The sequence below is a fragment of the Pelophylax lessonae genome (genome assembly GCF_965119305.1).
Source record: "Pelophylax lessonae genome assembly, chromosome: 3".
NCBI classification, from domain to species: Eukaryota; Metazoa; Chordata; class Amphibia; order Anura; family Ranidae; genus Pelophylax; species Pelophylax lessonae.
The window spans coordinates 291,298,732-291,317,517 of NC_138770.1; the positions used below are offsets into that span (position 1 = coordinate 291,298,732).

General features: G+C 42.8%; 1 pseudogene across 1 annotated transcript in view; it reads left to right on the forward strand.

The window, feature by feature from the left end:
* The window catches only part of LOC309551108 (putative cation-transporting ATPase 13A4), a 143,829-nt pseudogene that overhangs the window by 111,373 nt on the left and 13,670 nt on the right, over window positions 1–18,786 (forward strand). Inside the window, exons 20-23 of the transcript XR_014226181.1 lie at window positions 15,432–15,536; window positions 15,701–15,780; window positions 16,655–16,697; window positions 17,083–17,192. The product of XR_014226181.1 is annotated as a putative cation-transporting ATPase 13A4 (transcript). The remainder of the gene's footprint in view (window positions 1–15,431; window positions 15,537–15,700; window positions 15,781–16,654; window positions 16,698–17,082; window positions 17,193–18,786) is intronic.

An 18,786-nucleotide genomic window follows, 5' to 3' on the forward strand; every position in this document is an offset into this window, starting at 1 on the left:
CTCTTGAGACTGTCCTCAAGGGATTTGATCCTGTGGACTCTATGGGTGGATGGGAAAAGCTCCGAGACTTTACACTTGTACCGGGGGTCAAGTAGGGTGGCCAACCAATAGTGGTTAGTCTCTTTAATGGCCTTGATTCTGGGGTCCTTTCGCAGGCTCTGGAGCATGATGTTTCCCATGCGTCGCAAATTAGTGAAGGCCTGAGAAGCTGACTCCTCGGGGTCACTCATAACGACATTATCTTCAACGGGCTCCTCCTCCTCCCAGCCACGTACTACTCCAAAGTGTCCCGAGGGAGTCAAACTAGGCCTTGCAGATTGCCGCATGTCTTCCTCCTCCTCCTCCTCAAACCCTGCAAAAGTTCCCGCAGAATCGTCCTCCTCCTCCTCTTCCACCCCTGGATCCTGCTCGGGCCTCTGGGAGCTAGGCATAATGGGGTCAGGATTCTCAGGATAAAGGGGGCCTTGAGAGGCAAGGAAGTCCTCCTCTTCCTCCTGCTGCTCTGCCTCCAGTGCCCTGTCCATAATGCCACGCAGAGTGTGCTCCAACAAAAACAGTACCGGTAGGGTGTCACTGATGCATGCGCTGTCCCGGCTGACCATCCTTGTGGCCTCCTCAAATGGCGAGAGGACAGCGCATGCATCCTTAATCAAAAGCCACTGCCGTGGTGAAAAGAAGCCCAGGCGCGCAGAGCCAGTGCTGGTGCCGTACTCGCATAGGTATTCATTGAGGGCCCTCTGCTGCGTGTACAGGCGCTGCAGCATAGCCAAGGTGGAGTTTCAGCGGGTGGGCATGTCACAGATGAGGCGGTGTACCGGCAGGTGAAACTCGCGCTGCACTTCGGCCAAACGTGCAGTGGCACTGTACGACCGCCTGAAGTGACTGCACACCCTTCTTGCCATCCTTAGCACATCCTGCATTCCCGGGTACGAGTTCAAAAACCGCTGTACCACGAGATTCAGGACATGCGCCAGGCATGGCACATGGGTTAACTTTCCCTGACGAAGGGCGGCCAGGAGGTTTGACCCATTATCAGTAACCACCATCCCTGGCTGCAGCTGGCGTGGTGTCAACCACCTCTGGGCCTGTGCCTGCAGAGCCCCAAGAATCTGAGGGGCAGTGTGCTGCCTGTCCCCTAGACACACAAGCTGCAGCACTGCGTGACACCTTTTGGCCTGAGACATAGAATAGCCCTTTGAACGTTTACGTGGTATCTCATCATATTCAAAGGACCATTCTGCAGAGGAGGGCATGGAGGAGGTAGAGGAGGAGGAGCAGGAGGGGGTAGAAGTGATCGATCTACCCGGATCAGCGACACCACCAGCTGTTTGCAGACATGGGGGCAACACTGGCTGCAGCACCGAGCCCTGGCTACAATCCCTTCCACTGGCAAGCAGTGTCACCCAGTGAGCAGTGACAGAAATGTACCGTCCCTGCCCATGTTTGCTTGACCAAGTGTCAGCCGTCAAGTGTATCTTACGGCTGACTGACTTGGCCAGGGATGACACTACATTGCCTTCCACATGTTGGTATAGGGATGGCAGGGCCTTACGGGAAAAGTAATGCCGACTTGGCACCTGCCACTGTGGAACTGCACATTTTGCGAAGTCACGGAAGGGAGCAGACTTTACCAGGTTAAATGGTAATAGTTGCAGAGCCAGTAGTTTAGCCAAACTACTGTTTAGACGCTGGGCATGTGGGTGGCGGGGAGTATACATTTTTTTTCGTTCCAGCATGTGTGGAATCGAAATTTGGCGTCTAGATGATACAGCTGGTGGTGTGCTGGAGGTAGATGCGACACTGCCTGCTATATCATCATCCCTGCCAGTGGAGGCTGCCAACAGGTGACGAGTGACTATAGCAGGGCCAGGAACAGACTGATGTGCAGGTGGAGCAGGTGGAGCAGATGGAGCATGAGGAGGAGCGCGAGGAGAACTAGGAAGCCGACTGACCAATCTTTGGCCCTTTTGTGGGTTCTTTAAATGCTCCTGCCAACGGGCCGAGTGGTGGGTTGTCAAATGCCTGTTTAGGCAGCTTGTACCCAGGTGGTTGACATTTTTGCCACGTTTTATACCCTTCTTACAAATCTTGCAGATCGCAACTGTTTTATCTGCATGGGATGTCTCAAAAAAGGCCCAGCAAGATGAGGTGTGTATAGTGGCCCGGGAGACAACAGGTGCGGCCTTAGATGGAGTAGGCCGTCTGCTCTCCCCTCTTGCTTGCTCTGCCTCCTCCTCAACCTCAGACCCAACATCTGACTCCATCAAAGACTGAGCATCAGGCCTGGCCTGGGAGACAACAGGTGCGGCCTTAGATGGAGTAGGCCGTCTGCTCTCCCCTCTTGTTTGCTCTGCCTCCTCCTCAACCTCAGACCCAACATCTGATTCTATCAAAGACTGAGCATCAGGCCTGGCCTGGGAGACAACAGGTGCGGCCTTAGATGGAGCGGGCCGTCTGCTCTCCCCTCTTGTTTGCTCTGCCTCCTCCTCAAACTCAGACCCAACATCAGACTCCATAAAGGACTGAGCATCAGGCTGGAGTAGATGGCCGACACTGTGGTCAAACAGCTCAGCTGACTCCTCTGCCATGTCTGAAATTGGGTCTAAGGGAGGACATGAGGTGGACATGGACTCATCTGTATTTGTTCTGACAACTGCAGAAGACTGACCACTTTTCTCTGCCTGGGTCACTGTAGTTGCAGATGATGCCGATGATGAGGGTTTGTTCATATAGTCCACCACCTCCTGTACATACTGTGGACGTATAGCTTGGCCACTGCCGGAGAACAATCCAAATGGTGGCCTGGCTGAGGACTGACCACCACGTCCACCCCTGCCTCTAGACACCCTAGAAGCTGTGCCCATTTCCGCAGCAGGGCCACGTATGCCTTTTCTTGGTCTACCAGGCATATTTCTCAATGATGCGTTGGCAACTGTGTGCGGTGAAAAACGCACACTGCTATGCGACCCACAGTTGTCGCTGGATACAGCACAGCAGTTGCGTGTCACGCACAGTTGCAAAGGCTTTTGTACAGTGCACCTAACGCTTTGAACAACAGGCGTTAAGTTGTCACTGATGCGTTGGCAACTGTGTGCGGTGAAAAACGCACACTGCTATGCGACCCACAGTTGTCGCTGGATACAGCACAGCAGTTGCGGTTCACGCACAGTAGCAAAGCCTTTTGCACAGTGGACCTAACGCTTTGAACAACAGGCGTTAGGTTGTCACTGATGCGTTGGCAACTGTGTGCGGTGAAAAACGCACACTGCTATGCGACCCACAGTTGTCGCTGGATACAGCACAGCAGTTGCGTGTCACGCACAGTTGCAAAGGCTTTTGTACAGTGCACCTAACGCTTTGAACAACAGGCGTTAAGTTGTCACTGATGCGTTGGCAACTGTGTGCGGTGAAAAACGCACACTGCTATGCGACCCACAGTTGTCGCTGGATACAGCACAGCAGTTGCGGTTCACGCACAGTAGCAAAGCCTTTTGCACAGTGGACCTAACGCTTTGAACAACAGGCGTTAGGTTGTCATTGATGCGTTGGCAACTGTGTGCGGTGAAAAACGCACACTGCTATGCGACCCACAGTTGTCGCTGGATACAGCACAGCAGTTGCGTGTCACGCACAGTTGCAAAGGCTTTTGTACAGTGCACCTAACGCTTTGAACAACAGGCGTTAAGTTGTCACTGTATTTTGCTGCCTAGCAAGCACGTATACCTGCTGTGATAGAGCAGCACTGTGCCACGTGCTCACTAAACAGAACCCTCACACTTTCCCTACAGAAACGAAATTTTCAAATCTAACTAATGTAGTACAAAGTTCCCTAACTACACTAGATATCCCTTTCCACTAAATAGAAAGCTCCATACAGCAGAAGACTGACACTGTCCCTTAAGTTTTTTTTTTTTTTTTTTTTTTTTAACTCTAAGAACCAGCACAATCGCTGTATCTAACTACACTGGCTGTAAGCTAAATACAATTCTGCTATATGGAGCTTTAGAACCACTCGATATGTAGGAAATGTAGTGTAGCAAGCAGGAGTCAGACAGAACTGCTTCAACTCTCTTCAACAGGCTCTGGATAACTGTGCTAGGGGTTAGGCGGGGCCATCTTATATAGTGTGGGGCGTATTCACTCCTGATTGGCCTCTGGTCCCCGTAGTCACTCCAATCACGTTCCTAGGAGACTCCTGCCCCCTCATTGGCTTTTGCAGACGTTTCTGGGCCAATCACGGGCTTTTAAAGCCCAGTTCCTGTCCCAGTGCATTTTGGGCGGTTCTGGTGGCCGAATACCGAACTTTTGCCGCAAAAAGTTCGGTATTCGGCCGAATATCGAACATCCAATGTTCGGGTCGAACCGATGGTCGACCCGAACCGTTCGATCATCCCTAAACAGGATTACTACTAAGGCCATGATTGACACAGGATCTTGTGGAAATTATATTGACATACGTTTTGCTGCTTTAAATAAAGTTCCTATTATTTCTAAACTTAAACCTGTCTCAGTGAGTCTTATTAACGGTGTTCCTTTATCCTCTGGTCCGATCACTGATCAGACACAGGCACTCCTAGTCACTACTAACGGGTCTCATATGGAGACCACTACCTTCGATCTAATACCTTCACCCCACTTTCCCATTGTTTTGGGACTTCCCTGGTTGCACACACATCAACCAACCATAGATTGAAAGGAACGGACCCTGACCTTCCTCTCTTGCTATTGCGAGGGTACGTGTAACCTCTCGTCTTTCGGGAAGATCCTGTCTGTGGTGACAGATGAGATTGCACCACTATGTTATCAGGATCTCTCTGAGGTTTTTCTTGAGAAAAATGCTCAAGCACTACCTCCCCATCGAGACTATGATTGTAGCATTGATCTACTCCCAAATAGCAAATTGCCGTTCGGTCATGTTTATCCTCTTTCACAGGATGAACTTTCCCATCTCAAAGACTATTTGGATGAGAATTTGGAAAAAGGTTTTATTAGACCTTCCACTTCTTCCACAGCAGCAGGACTCTTTTTTGTCCGCAATAAGGACTCAAGTCTCAGGCCTATCATCGACTATAGGCAATTGAATGCTATTACAATAAAAGATCGCTATCCTCTACCGCTTATCCCTGAGCTCATTGAGCAGGTGCGTGGAGCTACCTATTTTTCAAAATTGGACCTGAAAGGAGCATACAATCTCATTCGAATCCGTGATGGACACGAGTGGAAGACTGCATTCAGAACCAGATACGGATTGTTCGAATATCTTGTAATGCCATTCGGGCTATGCAACGCCCCTGCAGTTTTTCAACGATTTATAAACGATATTTTCAGAGACTTACTAGATGTCTGTGTTGTGGTATATCTGGACGATATACTTATATATTCACGATCGCTGTCTGAACACATAAGACATGTAAGACTAGTATTATCGAGATTGCTTGCACACAACCTTTATGTGAAACTGAAAAAATGCTTGTTTCATAAAGAAGAGGTACTGTTTCTAGGCTACATCATATCCAAAACAGGAATCGAGATGGACATGAGTAAGATATCCTGCATTCAGGATTGGCCTACACCAACCACACGCAAGGCACTACAGCGATTCCTTGGATTTTCGAATTTCTACAGGAAGTTCATTAGAAACTTCTCTGCCATTGTGAGACCCCTCACACAGCTCACTAGCATTAAAAAACCATTCAAATGGTCAGATGAAGCAAATAAAGCTTTTCACCTGTTAAAGACAAGGTTTACTTCTGCTCCCATACTACGCCATCCAGACCCATCCCTCCAATACATTCTGGAAGTAGATGCGTCAAACATGGCAGTAGGAGCAATACTCTCCCAACGACCAACTCACACTTCACCACTTCATCCAGTCGCCTTTTTTTCTAAATCCCGAAACAGTCCAGAGATAAATTACCCCGTGGGTGAAAAGGAACTGCTTGCTATAAAATTGGCTCTGGAGAATTGGCGACATCTACTCGAAGGCACCCAATTACCAATACTTATATACACGGACCATAAAAATCTCCAATATCTTCAGACTAACAAAACTCTCTCGCACCGACAGGTACGATGGTCACTATTCTTTCTAAGGTTTAACTTCCTAGTGACCTACACACCTGCAGATAAGAACAAAAAGGCGGATGCACTATCACGACTAACTGAAGAAAACTACTTTGAAATCCCTTCCGTTCCTATAATACCTCACAAACGCATTATTGGAGTTGTCCGTTCCTTGAAGGAAGAGGTTTTGCATGGTATAAGTTTGGATTCACCCCCACCACAACTAAATACTGATGCAGAAGGCTTCCTCTACTACAACGACAAACTTTACATACCACCTACCATACGCACCAAGATCTTGGAATTATCGCATGATGTGCCTATGGCAGGACATATGGGTATGACAAAGACTCTTAATCTGATTACCAGGCAATTCTGGTGGCCTGACATGAAAACATCTATACAAAAATTCGTCTCTTCATGCAATGTCTGTGCCAGGTCCAAAATTGACACTACGAGACCATCCGGTCTACTATGCAGTCTACCAATACCCCAAACTCCATGGGAAGTTGTGTCCTTGGACTTTATAGTGGAATTGCCTCCTTCCAAAGGATTTAATACCATCTTAGTGTCAGTGGACCATCTGACAAAAATGGCACATTTCATTGCTATTCGCAGACTACCTTCGTCCAAACAAACGGCAGAACTCCTGATGAAACATGTCTTTAAGTTACATGGTATCCCAAAAACACTTCTGTCTGACCGTGGATCACAATTTATTTCCAAGTTCTGGCAAGAACTATGTCACATACTACGGATCGAGCGGAAGCTCACTTCTCCTTACCATCCGCAGACCAACGGACAGACTGAAAGAGTCAACCAATGCATCGAGCAATATTTACGTTGTTACACTTCTTACCAACAGGATGATTGGGTGGATCTTCTCCCTCTGGCAGAATTTGCCTACAACAACGCAACCCACAGTACGACCAAGCAGAGTCCGTTCTACTTGAACTATGGGTTTCATCCCTCTATTCTTCCACCACGCATCCTTCCTTCAAATAACCCAGTAGCTTCAGACTATCTTACCCAAATAAAGGACTCTCTGGGTTTGCTTAATACTACCATTGCACACGCTCATAGTCAACAAAAGAAGTACTATGATCTTCGCAGAAGACCTTCTCCTCAGTACGCTATCGGGGACCTCGTTTGGCTCTCAACAAAAAATTTAAGACTCAAAATCCCTAGCAAAAAGCTTGGACCTCTGTTCTTGGGACCTTTCCCAATCAAGAAACTTATTGGAAAAGCTTACATTGCCAATAGACCTCAAAATACATCCCATTTTCCATGTGTCGCTACTGAAGCCCCATGTTCCTGACCAAGGAATAAGGCCTACTATCCCACCTCCTCCTCCTCTACAAGTTGAAGGTGGAGAAGAATATGAGATAAAAGAGATTCTGGATTCTTGTATCCACAGAGGAAGACTTCAGTACTTGGTTCGATGGAAGAACTATGGGCCCCAAGACGACACCTGGCTAAACACCTCTGACATACATGCCTCTAGATTAATCCGCAATTTTCATGCAAAGTACCCAGACAAACCAGCTCCAGAGGCCTTCAGGTGCCGGCCTTAAGGGGGGGTACTGTAATGTTCTGGTACCTTTGGGTACCCTAATTACTCTTTCATAAGTGTATGCGCCCCACCATTCTCTTTTGGTAAGGTGCGCATACACCTTTAAGACTGATGCTGTCATCACTGAGCGCCGGACTGGATGGCTATTTAGATCGCCGGCTCTCACTCACATGTGTTCGTTCAAACTGCTTTGTGCCTTGATGCTAACCTGTCTTGAAGCTCTCATGCTTGCAAGCATACCTCGCTGTCGGAACCACGCTGCGCTGATCCCTGTATCCCGCTACCGGATCATCCGCTCTTGCCGAACCTCTCCTCTGCTACATTGCTATTAGTGATAAGTACCCCACAGGGGAAACCTCTATAACTTTCATACTAAAGCTTACACTATCTAGCTCTGCATACTAAGGACTATTACTACATCTGCATTATCTAAGATTGCTAGCTCTTGAGCCTACTACCACCTGTTCTTGCACTGGGTTGATCTCTCTTGTATGTCCACCTGCTACTCTGTCATCTGCTACCATACATGATTGCTAAACCTATCTGCATCCCATCTGCTACTATATTACTTTCAAGAACATTTCCTTTCAAGTGTCTGTCATCTACCATCTCTACCCAACCTGTCTCTTCAGCCTATCATCACTGTGTTACTATATACATAAGTCACTCTAGGAAACATCTTATTGAGTGTGTGTATTTACTTGCTGAATTGAGATCATCCACACATGATGAGTCATTGAGAGTTGGGATTGGTGTCTCAGCGTTTCTCTACATGACTACTGAAGTGGAATATTTCTGCAGCTGAAAATCCACATCATACATAAAACGCAGGAGCGTTACATCATGATGGTCCTGTGGGCTTTGATTGCCCCAAACACCACTGGAGGTGAATTGCTGGGTGATCTGGAATGTACCTCTATGCTAACCAGCGTAGAACGCGGAAGCGGATGTGACGTCACTGGTGCGGGGCGGGAGTCCAGAGCACTGGATACACACACTGCAAAGTAAGGGCAGGCTAAGCGCTTGAAGGTAATGGCTCCTTCTACTGGCCTACTGCTCCCTAGAGGAGAGCGGTATAAATACAGGCAAAATGACAAGTGCTGCTGCTGTGGAACTACAACGGCCAGCATACTGGCGAAATAGTCCATAAGACAACGCAACACATGGGGAACACACTAAAACTAGATAAAAATAATGCAGTAAGCTGAGCAAGTATGAAATTACAGAGAATGCAATATTAATGGTGAAGCATATAGGGAAATATGTCATTATAAAAAGTGCATGCAAGGCAAGGCAAAAAAAGAACAGCATTCTAAAATCACATCTAAGATCATTATAAGAAACTAAGATCATTATAAAAACTGGTACTGATATCAGTAAACACATAGAGTACTATGACAAAGGTTACTTACTATATAGTTGAAACCAACCACCACCACCCCCAACCAGAAGAGGGGAAATACGATATCCAAAAAATTATATATAAACAACCGTAAGGGTCCATTGTAGAAAAATAAAAATATCTAAGTATATGAAGTAAAAATGAAAATTAATTATATGAAGTTATACACTTATAAGAGGAAAAAAAAAGGGGGGGGGAGTTGGAAGGATTTTGACACACATTTTACAGAGCCTGCCTTCTGAACTACAGAGGTGTTGAGGGGAGGATTTTCAGGAGGTGGGGCCAGTATAGGAATACCTGCTTACAGGCAGCAAGGTACCATGGGATATGTAGTCTTTAGAAAATGAAAGTGAACAGCAGAGGAGAAACTGCAAATCATGCAGGGAATCCAGGAAGTTATGGAAAGAGATGGCCAGAAGAAAAGCAGAACTTACAACATTAAAAGGAGATTTTTCAAGTAACTTTAGATTGGATTGTCAAATATAACTATTGTTTGCATTGATATTACATTGCTGATGTTATAAAATGAAAGTGTATATGTGACCATATACTTACTTTAGGTCTGGTTCACACCTATGCGTTTTTTAATGCTTTTTGCAGAAACACACTACAGCCCATTTAACATGGTTTTCTATGGGACATGTTCACATCTGTGCTTTTTTCAGCCGCTGCATTTTTGGAAAGGGTCAGGGACTATTTTAAATGCAAAACAGTGCGTTTTTGGTTCAATAGACTTAAGTGGAGAAGCTGCAGAAATGCATGTACTGCGTTTTTTATGTGTTTTGCGTTTTTTAATCTGCCCGACAACAAAAACATTTCCCCTCTAACAAGAAACTTCCCAGGATACCAGAAATTTCTTAGGCTGCACTGAGAACCAGGAAGTTGACACTGGATAGCAAGATGGTGAAGACTGAGGTTCTAATCAGCCTGGTTCGGCCCAGGCCCTATTTTAACAGCCCTGCTGATCCCCAGCACAAGAACCAGTCCAAGCATAACCAGGGATGGCTGGAGATTGCTCAGGAGATATACTCGCATTGGGATTCATTCCTTAAAGAAGCAGCAAGAGGAAAAATGTAAGTGTCTGTACCTATGCATGTGCAACCTTTGCAATATCAGACGTACACTTTTTTGTCACTTTCAAGTCATTGTTGACCCCTGGACCTAGAGATCTCTGCATACTGCATGCATACATGTATGCAGAATGCTTTGCAAGAAATGTTTATTGCATTATCTTGAGTGTAGTTTGTTAGCAGGGGGTCTAATGAATTTGTCAGTGCAAATAAACACAACAGTTCCAATGGGCCTTGATCCATTGTATGTTTCAACACAATAATTTTATGTGTAAAAAAAAAAAAAAAAACACAGCTCCAAATTATTTATATTTTTCACAATCACATTATTATGCTCGTTTATTTATGTACCTTATCATATGCCCCCATTTTTGTTTTCTGCAAGATGCACACAGTGCATTGCATTTTCTGCAACAAGATGCACACACTTCTGTAAGAGGCAACTGTATGCTTTATGCAATGGCATGGCAGCTGACCTTTAGGAGACATAAAATAGGTTTGCAAAATCACCCTGGATAGTGGCACCACTCCTGCTGGCCGTGTTGTTGTCAGTTTAGCTCTAGATAAGTTACTATAGCCAAGTGTGGCCTAAGAAGTAGGGATGATCGAACTTTTGAAAAGTTCGGTTTGACCAGAACACCCGAACTTCCTGAAAGTTCGGCCCGGATTTCAGAACCCCATTGAAATCAATGGGACCCGAACTTCGGTAATCAAAAAACACCATTTTGAAGCCCTAAAACCCAATAAATGCCCCTAAAAAGTGCCTAGAGTTCTGGGTCATGCCCCAGGGACTATTAATCACACAAAAAAAAGTTCTTAAAAATTGTCGTTTTTGATAGAGAGCCAATTATTGAAAAAATTATTGAAAAAAAAAATTAGATTTCTTTGGATTTAGTGTCTGGGGGGTCTAAAAAGTGTACCTGTGAAGTTTCACCTCTGTAGCATGTCCAGAACCAGAAAAAAAAGATTGTTTGTATTAGAATTGCAGTAGAGCAGGCATAGGGCTCCGCTATTTTCACACCTGGCCGTTTTTGTTGCAGGCGTTTATTGGGCTTTTTTGTGGACGTCTTTGGAGGCAGGCATGACATCTGAACTTCTGTGTAGGGGTATATATACATACACACATGTATGTATATATATACATACACACATATAGGTGTGAAAGTAGCAGAACCCTATGCCTGCGCTAATGAAATTATTTGCAGGCATAGGGCTCCACTCCTATCACACCTATATGTGTGTATGTGTATAAATACATATATGTGTGTGTATGTATACCCCTATGCAGAAGTTCAGATGTTATGCCTGCCTCCAAAGACGCCCAGAAAATGCCCAAAAAAACGCCTGCAACAAAAACGCCCAGGTGTGTTGTTGCAGGCCTTTTTTTGGGGAATTTTTCAGGCGTCTTTGGAGGCAGGCATAACATCTGAACTTCTGTATAGGGGTATATATATACACACACACACATATATGTATTTATACACATACACACATATAGGTGTGATAGGAGCGGAGCCCTATGTCTGTAAATAATTTCATTAGCGCAGGCATAGGGTTCTGCTACTTTCACACCTATATGTGTGTATGTGTATATATACATACATGTGTGTGTGTATATATACCCCTATACAGAAGTACAGATGTTATGCCTGCCTCCAAAGACGCCCAAAAAATGCCCAAAAAACGCCTGCAACAAAAACGCCCAGGTGTGTTGTTGAAGGCATTTTTTTTGGGCATTTTTTGGGTGTCTTTGGAGGCAGGCATAACATCTGAACTTCTGTATAGGGGTATATATACACACACACATATATGTATTTATACACATACACACAAATAGGTGTGATAGGAGCGGAGCCCTATGCCTGCAAATAATTTCATTAGCGCAGGCATAGGGTTCTGCTACTTTCACACCTATATGTGTGTATGTGTATATATATATACATACATGTGTGTGTGTATATATACCTATATATACCCCTACACAGAAGTTCAGATGTTATGCCTGCCTCCAAAGACGTCCACAAAAAAGCCCAATAAAACGCCTGAAACAAAAACGGCCAGGTGTAAAAGTAGCGGATCCACTACCCTGCTCTACTGCAATTCTAATACAAACGTATTTTTCTATGGCGGTCACCCTGACATGGAAGAGTTTGGTCACCCTGCCATAGCAGTCAGAGTCAGTTCACCCTACACTACACTACGGTCCCCCTGACACTTAACACTTTCCCTACAGAAACTAGATTATTGAATCTAACTATAGTGGAAAATAGTACCCTAACTACACTAGATATCCCTTTCCTCACACTAATAATTGCTAAATGACACTTTTGAAGCAGGAGTAACAGAACTGCTTCCACTCTCTTCCACAGCCCTGTATTAAAGTGCTAGAGATTTGGCGGCTCTATCTTATATACTGGGGGGCATATTCACTACTGATTGGCCTCTGGACCCCCTAGTCACTCCAATCACATTCCTAGCATCCTCCTGCCCCCTCAATTGGCTTTTACTGATGGTTCTGGTCCAATCACAGGCTTTTAAAGCCCAGTTCCTGTCCCATTGCATTTTGGTCGGTTCTGGTTGCCAAATTCCGAACTTTTTCAGCAAAAAGTTCGGAATTCGGCCGAATTTCGAACAGTCAAAGTTCGGGTCGAACCGATGGCCGACCCGAACCGTTCGATCATCCCTACTTAGAAGGGGTTCACTGGGAGCAAACTCTAAATCCCCCAGAAAAACATATCTAGACCCCTTGTTCCCGGGCGCGGTCTGTTGTCTGGTAGGGCCAGTCTATTTTCTTGCAGCAGCTATCCAAACAATGAATGTGCAAATATGCTAGAGTTCAAAATGCTGCTATTAGAGCCTTTGTCAACATGTCTGCCACTGGCTACAGGCTTAAGTATGTGGATATGTTTCCCATCTATCGTACCACACAATATAAGAAGATTACAGTGCTGCCAGAACACATCCGCTATGTAGGGTCATTCTTCTGCTGTTGGTTTCTGGAAGACCACATCTTTCAGCACTTCCCAGATGACAGAACAGGTGTCCCAGACAAAATAACTCTGTAGATTAGACTATACACTCAAAATGCACTTAACAGAGAATGTTCAGTTGCAAAAACATATGTGTTTATGTTTTGCAGTAAAGCATTGCTAACAAGATCGCAGACCCCTAAAGATCGGTACAACAGCCTGTTAAAGAAAGAAAGGGGTGTTAGAACTGGCTCTGCGGCCTACACATATGCAAAAGACTTTTTGAAACCAATTCTGGAGATGAAAAAGTATGCTATGATCAAAGGACATCTGTAATCTGTAATCTGTGAATCTTTTTACTTATTGAAATAATTATTTTTTTGTTTATTTTTTATTTATTTTTTAATTTATTTCATTTTGGATTTACAGCACTGACAGCTTCTGGGAACCAGTAAGGATAATGATGAAGAAGACCCTCAGGAAGGATCTTTAGTACCAAGAGAGGAGACACCAACAGCTGGTTCTCCAATTTCAATGATGGCGGAGGAGAGATGAGAAGAGGGGGACTGCTGCTTCACGTCCATGTATGCCAACATGTGGAAGGGGAAGTGGCCCAAAGAGGTTGTTGGCAAAACAGAGTGGCAAACTATTTGATCTCTTAGATAAGATGACAGTTATGTTCAAAAAGCAAATGTCACTGTCCCAACAGTTTGCTAACACTCTGGTGCCATATATGGATACGGTCCCAAATGCACTAAAATTTGAGATGCAAATTGCATTAATGCAAACACTTAAATTATTCATTCCTAGTTCCCACACAGCCAGAACTAGCCCCCAAGGGACAACCCCAACGGCACTCATGCCCCTTATCAACATCCATCAACATTTTATCAGCCTCACTTGCAGCCTGCTTACAGTGCTGCATAGCCTTACCCATACAGACCACCTAGACAGCTGGATCTACTTAGACCTCAGGAAGAAAATGTTTAGATAGTGGATATTCTAAGTCCAGTAATCATGCTAAATCCTCCTAGGACGATTTTACCTAGCATAACCTGTGAGCATAAAAAATATGTCTACTGTTAAAAAAATGTCAAAGGGTTAACTGCGTGCCTAACAATGTGTAATGTTTGTTGCAAAAGCCACATCGCTGCTCCATGTGCACAACGTGTATGATGTTAGGTTTAAAAAAAAAATAAAATTGTTTTATATGTGTACATGGTTGTCATGTTATATTTCTATTTTTGAATAACATTTTTTTATAATGTTTGACATAAAAAGATTTAAAAAAATATATATATTTTTCGACATTTATAACTTACCTGTGTCCTATTCTTTGGAATACAGTTTTGGGTAGGTTTAGTTAAAAAAATAAAAAAACACATTCACCTCAAGGGTATAGTTAGTCTCTCAACAGGTGGAATACTGTCTCTCTAGAACGTGTTCTGTCGCTGAAGTTAGCTGCTAAGTAATCCCAGCAATTTGTTACAACTGTGGGAGAAAGAAAAATAAATGGTTACTGATTAAAAACTACAACACAATATGGCTTATGCAAGCACCTGTACATACAGCCAGTTGGGAATGCACTTGAGTAGTTACAGTGTCCTTTTTACTAAATTCATGTACTCACCTTTGCACAGACATCCTTGTGTACTTCAGAAGATTCACATCATGTGCTCACAGGTCATTGTAAAGCACCCAGAACTGTTGCCCATTTGCAATGACTGGGTGCACCCAATATCATCTTTTTCTCCTCTCATCTCCTCTCCTCTCCTCTCCTCTCCTCCTTATCCACAGCTGAGTTCAAGCAAGACAATAGCTGTAGCTGTTGCTGCAGCAAGAAAAAAATGCATTACAGCCAACACAGTTCATGCACTCCACACACAAAGAACAGTGAGGAATCAGGAAGTAACATGTTATCTGACATTCTGTGACATCAAAACTGTAATATCTTCCAAAAAAAAAAGCATAAAAAAGGCAAAATGCTTTAAAAAACAAGTAAAAAATGCAAAACGCACCGCAAAAAGCACTGCAGAAATGGTTGAAAAGCAAACTGCATAGGTGTGAACCAGGCCTTAAAGTTAACCTAGCTTCACTTTATTCACTAGCATTCACTTGACTAGGTGAACAGCCTATAGTTCTTCAGTAAATCACCCTATTATAAGCTGCTTTGGGCATCTTAGCATCTTTGTAGCAAGTAGAAAATATCTGTCTTCTGGAAAAAATGACACTTTATGAAACAAGCATGAAACTAAACAAAGCAAGCACAAAACAAAACAGAAAATTCATAATTTATATAACTCAACTTGAGTATTTGACATTGTTGTTAATTTTTTCTCACATTCTAACACCAGGCAATTGACATTGAGCAGCACCATGGAAAGACCAACTACTGTTTTGCCATGAATGGGAAAGCTTATCAAGTCATAGTACAATATTTCTACAGCCTACTGCCAAAGGTATTATTCATTATAAGCTTCATACTCTTCTGTATATAAACACACATACATTCAATATATACAAATAATGTGGCCTAATTAGATGGAAAATAATAAAACTAAAATTGCAATATTGTTTGAGTTATACATTAACATTTCATGTCTGCTATTTCATTTCAAAATAGCTCTTATTGAACGGTGCTGTTTTTGCAAGGATGTCCCCTGGACAGAAATCTAATCTCATAGAAGAATTTCAGAAAATGGAGTAAGTTCTAACCTATCATTTTTCTGGATATAAAAAATCTGTTGGATGCTTGTTTTCACTGGAGGTTTTGAACCCAGCCCCGGGTTCCTTTAATACTTTAATAGGGTCTTTACAACTGGGGGGGGGGGGGGAGTTGGATGGAGGATCATGTAGAAATTAAAAGAAATCTATCTCCTGCACTTAGAAGAGGCATCCATTTTCTGGAATGATCTGCTTGAACAGACATTTTTTTGGTTCCACTATAAACTTTGTATGGCTATGATGAAGCAGGATTACTGCCCCTTAGGCACAGAATTCCAATAATGTCTGAACTAGAAAAAGAAAATGACTTTACATGTTCTCCACTTCAAGTGGGCTCTCTCCAAGTCTAACTGACCTACTGACAGCCAGAAATGATATATTTTTAAGGCAAAAACACTGGTTAGCTGCCTAGGCATATGCGGCCAATCTTGTGCCTCTTCTTTATATAGAATCTGCTCCTCTTGTTCCTGAGAACCAAAAATGTCAGTGAAGCAGTGAGCTGTCTGAAGGGAGTCTGCTGTAGCCCATGAGTAGGTATGTTAAGGTCCTTTTACACATATTTTAGGAGAAGGCAGCTAGTGGAGTGGGAAACCTAATGAGAAAATCAAAAGCCAAGCATGCCCAAGACGTTCTGTAGTTTCTTTTGAACTTGCGAGTCTATGGTCCTTCCAAATATATTGACAATACAGATTAGTACTACTGGATTTTTGTTTCAAATGTTGCACCTAAACTCCCTCTATATACTAATGATATCTAGTGAAAAATACTAGATAAAGTTACAAAATATGTATCCATATATTGTTTCTGGTACATTTAATTCACAGTTTACTAACAACTCAAATTTGTTTTGCAGTTACTATGTTGCTATGTGCGGAGATGGAGCCAACGATTGTGGAGTAAGTTTGCAAATAATACAATATATGTTTGTCATTTTTTAAACATTTTACACTAGATGTATGCTAACACTAATTATATATATAAGTAGTCGATATTTATATGTACATGCCAAATTAACACTTTTACCAAATGATCCTGCCACAATGCATTATAATTGAATTTTTTGCTCAAGGACTATGTCAACATAATAAAGGGCCAGAAAATTCAAAAGTGAAATTTTAAACATAGATTGACCTTGGTTAGGCCATTAGATTTCTAGCTTCATATGCATATTTTATTATCCAACGGCATGATCTTTATGCTTAATTCCTGATTCCTAATGTTTGCTAAATCCTAACATTACCAAATTGTGACAGTGCATATTTATATTGATTTATATTTTAGGCTTTAAAAGTAGCTCATGCTGGTATATCCCTGTCTGAACAAGAGGCTTCTGTTGCTTCTCCATTTACATCTCAAATAACTAATATCCAGTGTGTTCCTGAGCTTATTAAGTAAGTTGTTTTTTTATCATTTCATTTTATGAATGCACATTTTTTGTTATTGCTTAGGTTGCTGAATTTAATATCCTACTTAGCAGCAGTATTTCAGACATGGTGCCTTAAGAGTATAAAAAGAGGTAGGGTTGATGAAGGTACACAGTGACCCTCACTATATACTGTATATATATATATATAAAATTCCGGGATTGCTGCACTCAAATTTATTGAAAAATAGGAAGAATATATACAAATATACAAATATAGCATAGTTCCATGTCATGGAACTATGCTATATTTGTATGTATTTTTTTTATTGTCTAATAAATTTGAGTGCAGCAATCTGAGACTTTTTTCTTATCTGTGGCCTGTGGGAGGGTCTGATTGCATGCGCCTGCAAGATTCCTGAGTGCTGTTACCTGTAAACTATATATATATATATATATATATATATATATATGTTAAATTGCCAAACGTATTGGGATGCCTGCCTTTACACGCACGCAGCCTTAGTCTGTATGGTTCAATATTGAGTTGGCCCACCCTTTGCACAAGGTCCATAAAGAAATGGAGGATGAGTAAGGTCTATAAAGACATAGATGAGCGAGTTTGGGGTGGTGGAAGTTGACTGACACACTCCTAAACCTTGTGGACAGCCTTCCCAGAAAAGTTAAAACTGTTATAGTTGCAAAGGGTGGGTCAACTCAATATTGAACCCTATGGACTAAAGGCAGGCGTCCCAATACATTTAGTAATATAGTTTATATCCGAAGACATGGATAGCAGTACAAACCAGACAAAAGCTCTAATTTTCCCCCACTCTATGCAAAATTGATGAGCACCTGCACCTGTTCTCTGACAAGAAAAGTCCTGTTCCGAGCTTTTAACCACTTAAGCCCCGGAGGATTTGGCTGCTCGAAGACCAGGCCCTATTTTGCGATTCGGCACTGCGTGATTTTAACGGACAATTGCGTGGTCGTGCGATGTTGTACCCATATAAAATTGACGTCCTTTTTTTCCCACAAATATAGCTTTCTTTTGGTGGTATTTGATCACCTGTGCGACTTTTACTTTTTGCGCTATAAACAAAAAAAGAGCGACAATTTTGAAAAAAATAACAATATTTTTCACATTTTTTTTATATGAAATTCTCAAAAAAAAATGTAAAAATTAAAATTTTTAACATTTTAGGCCAATTTGTTTTCTGCTACATATTGTTGGTAAAAAAAAAATCGCAATAAGGGTATTTTGATTGGTTTGCGCAAAAATTATTGCGTTTACTAACTACGGGAAAGATTTATGTAATTTTTATTGTTTTTTTTTTTTTAACTAGTAATGGCGGCGATCTGCAATTTTTTTTGTGGGACTGCAACATTGCGGCGGACAGATCGGACCCTTGACTGACATTTTTTACACTTTTGGGGGTACCAGTGACATTACTACAGTAATCAGTGCTATCAATATGCACTGTTACTGTAAAAATGACACTGGCAGGGAAGGGCTTAACTTTATTAGTGATCAAGGGGTTAAGTGTGTCCCTATGGGCGTGATTCTAACTGTCAAGGGGCGTGGCTTGTTAGATCATAACAGAGACATACGATCCTACATA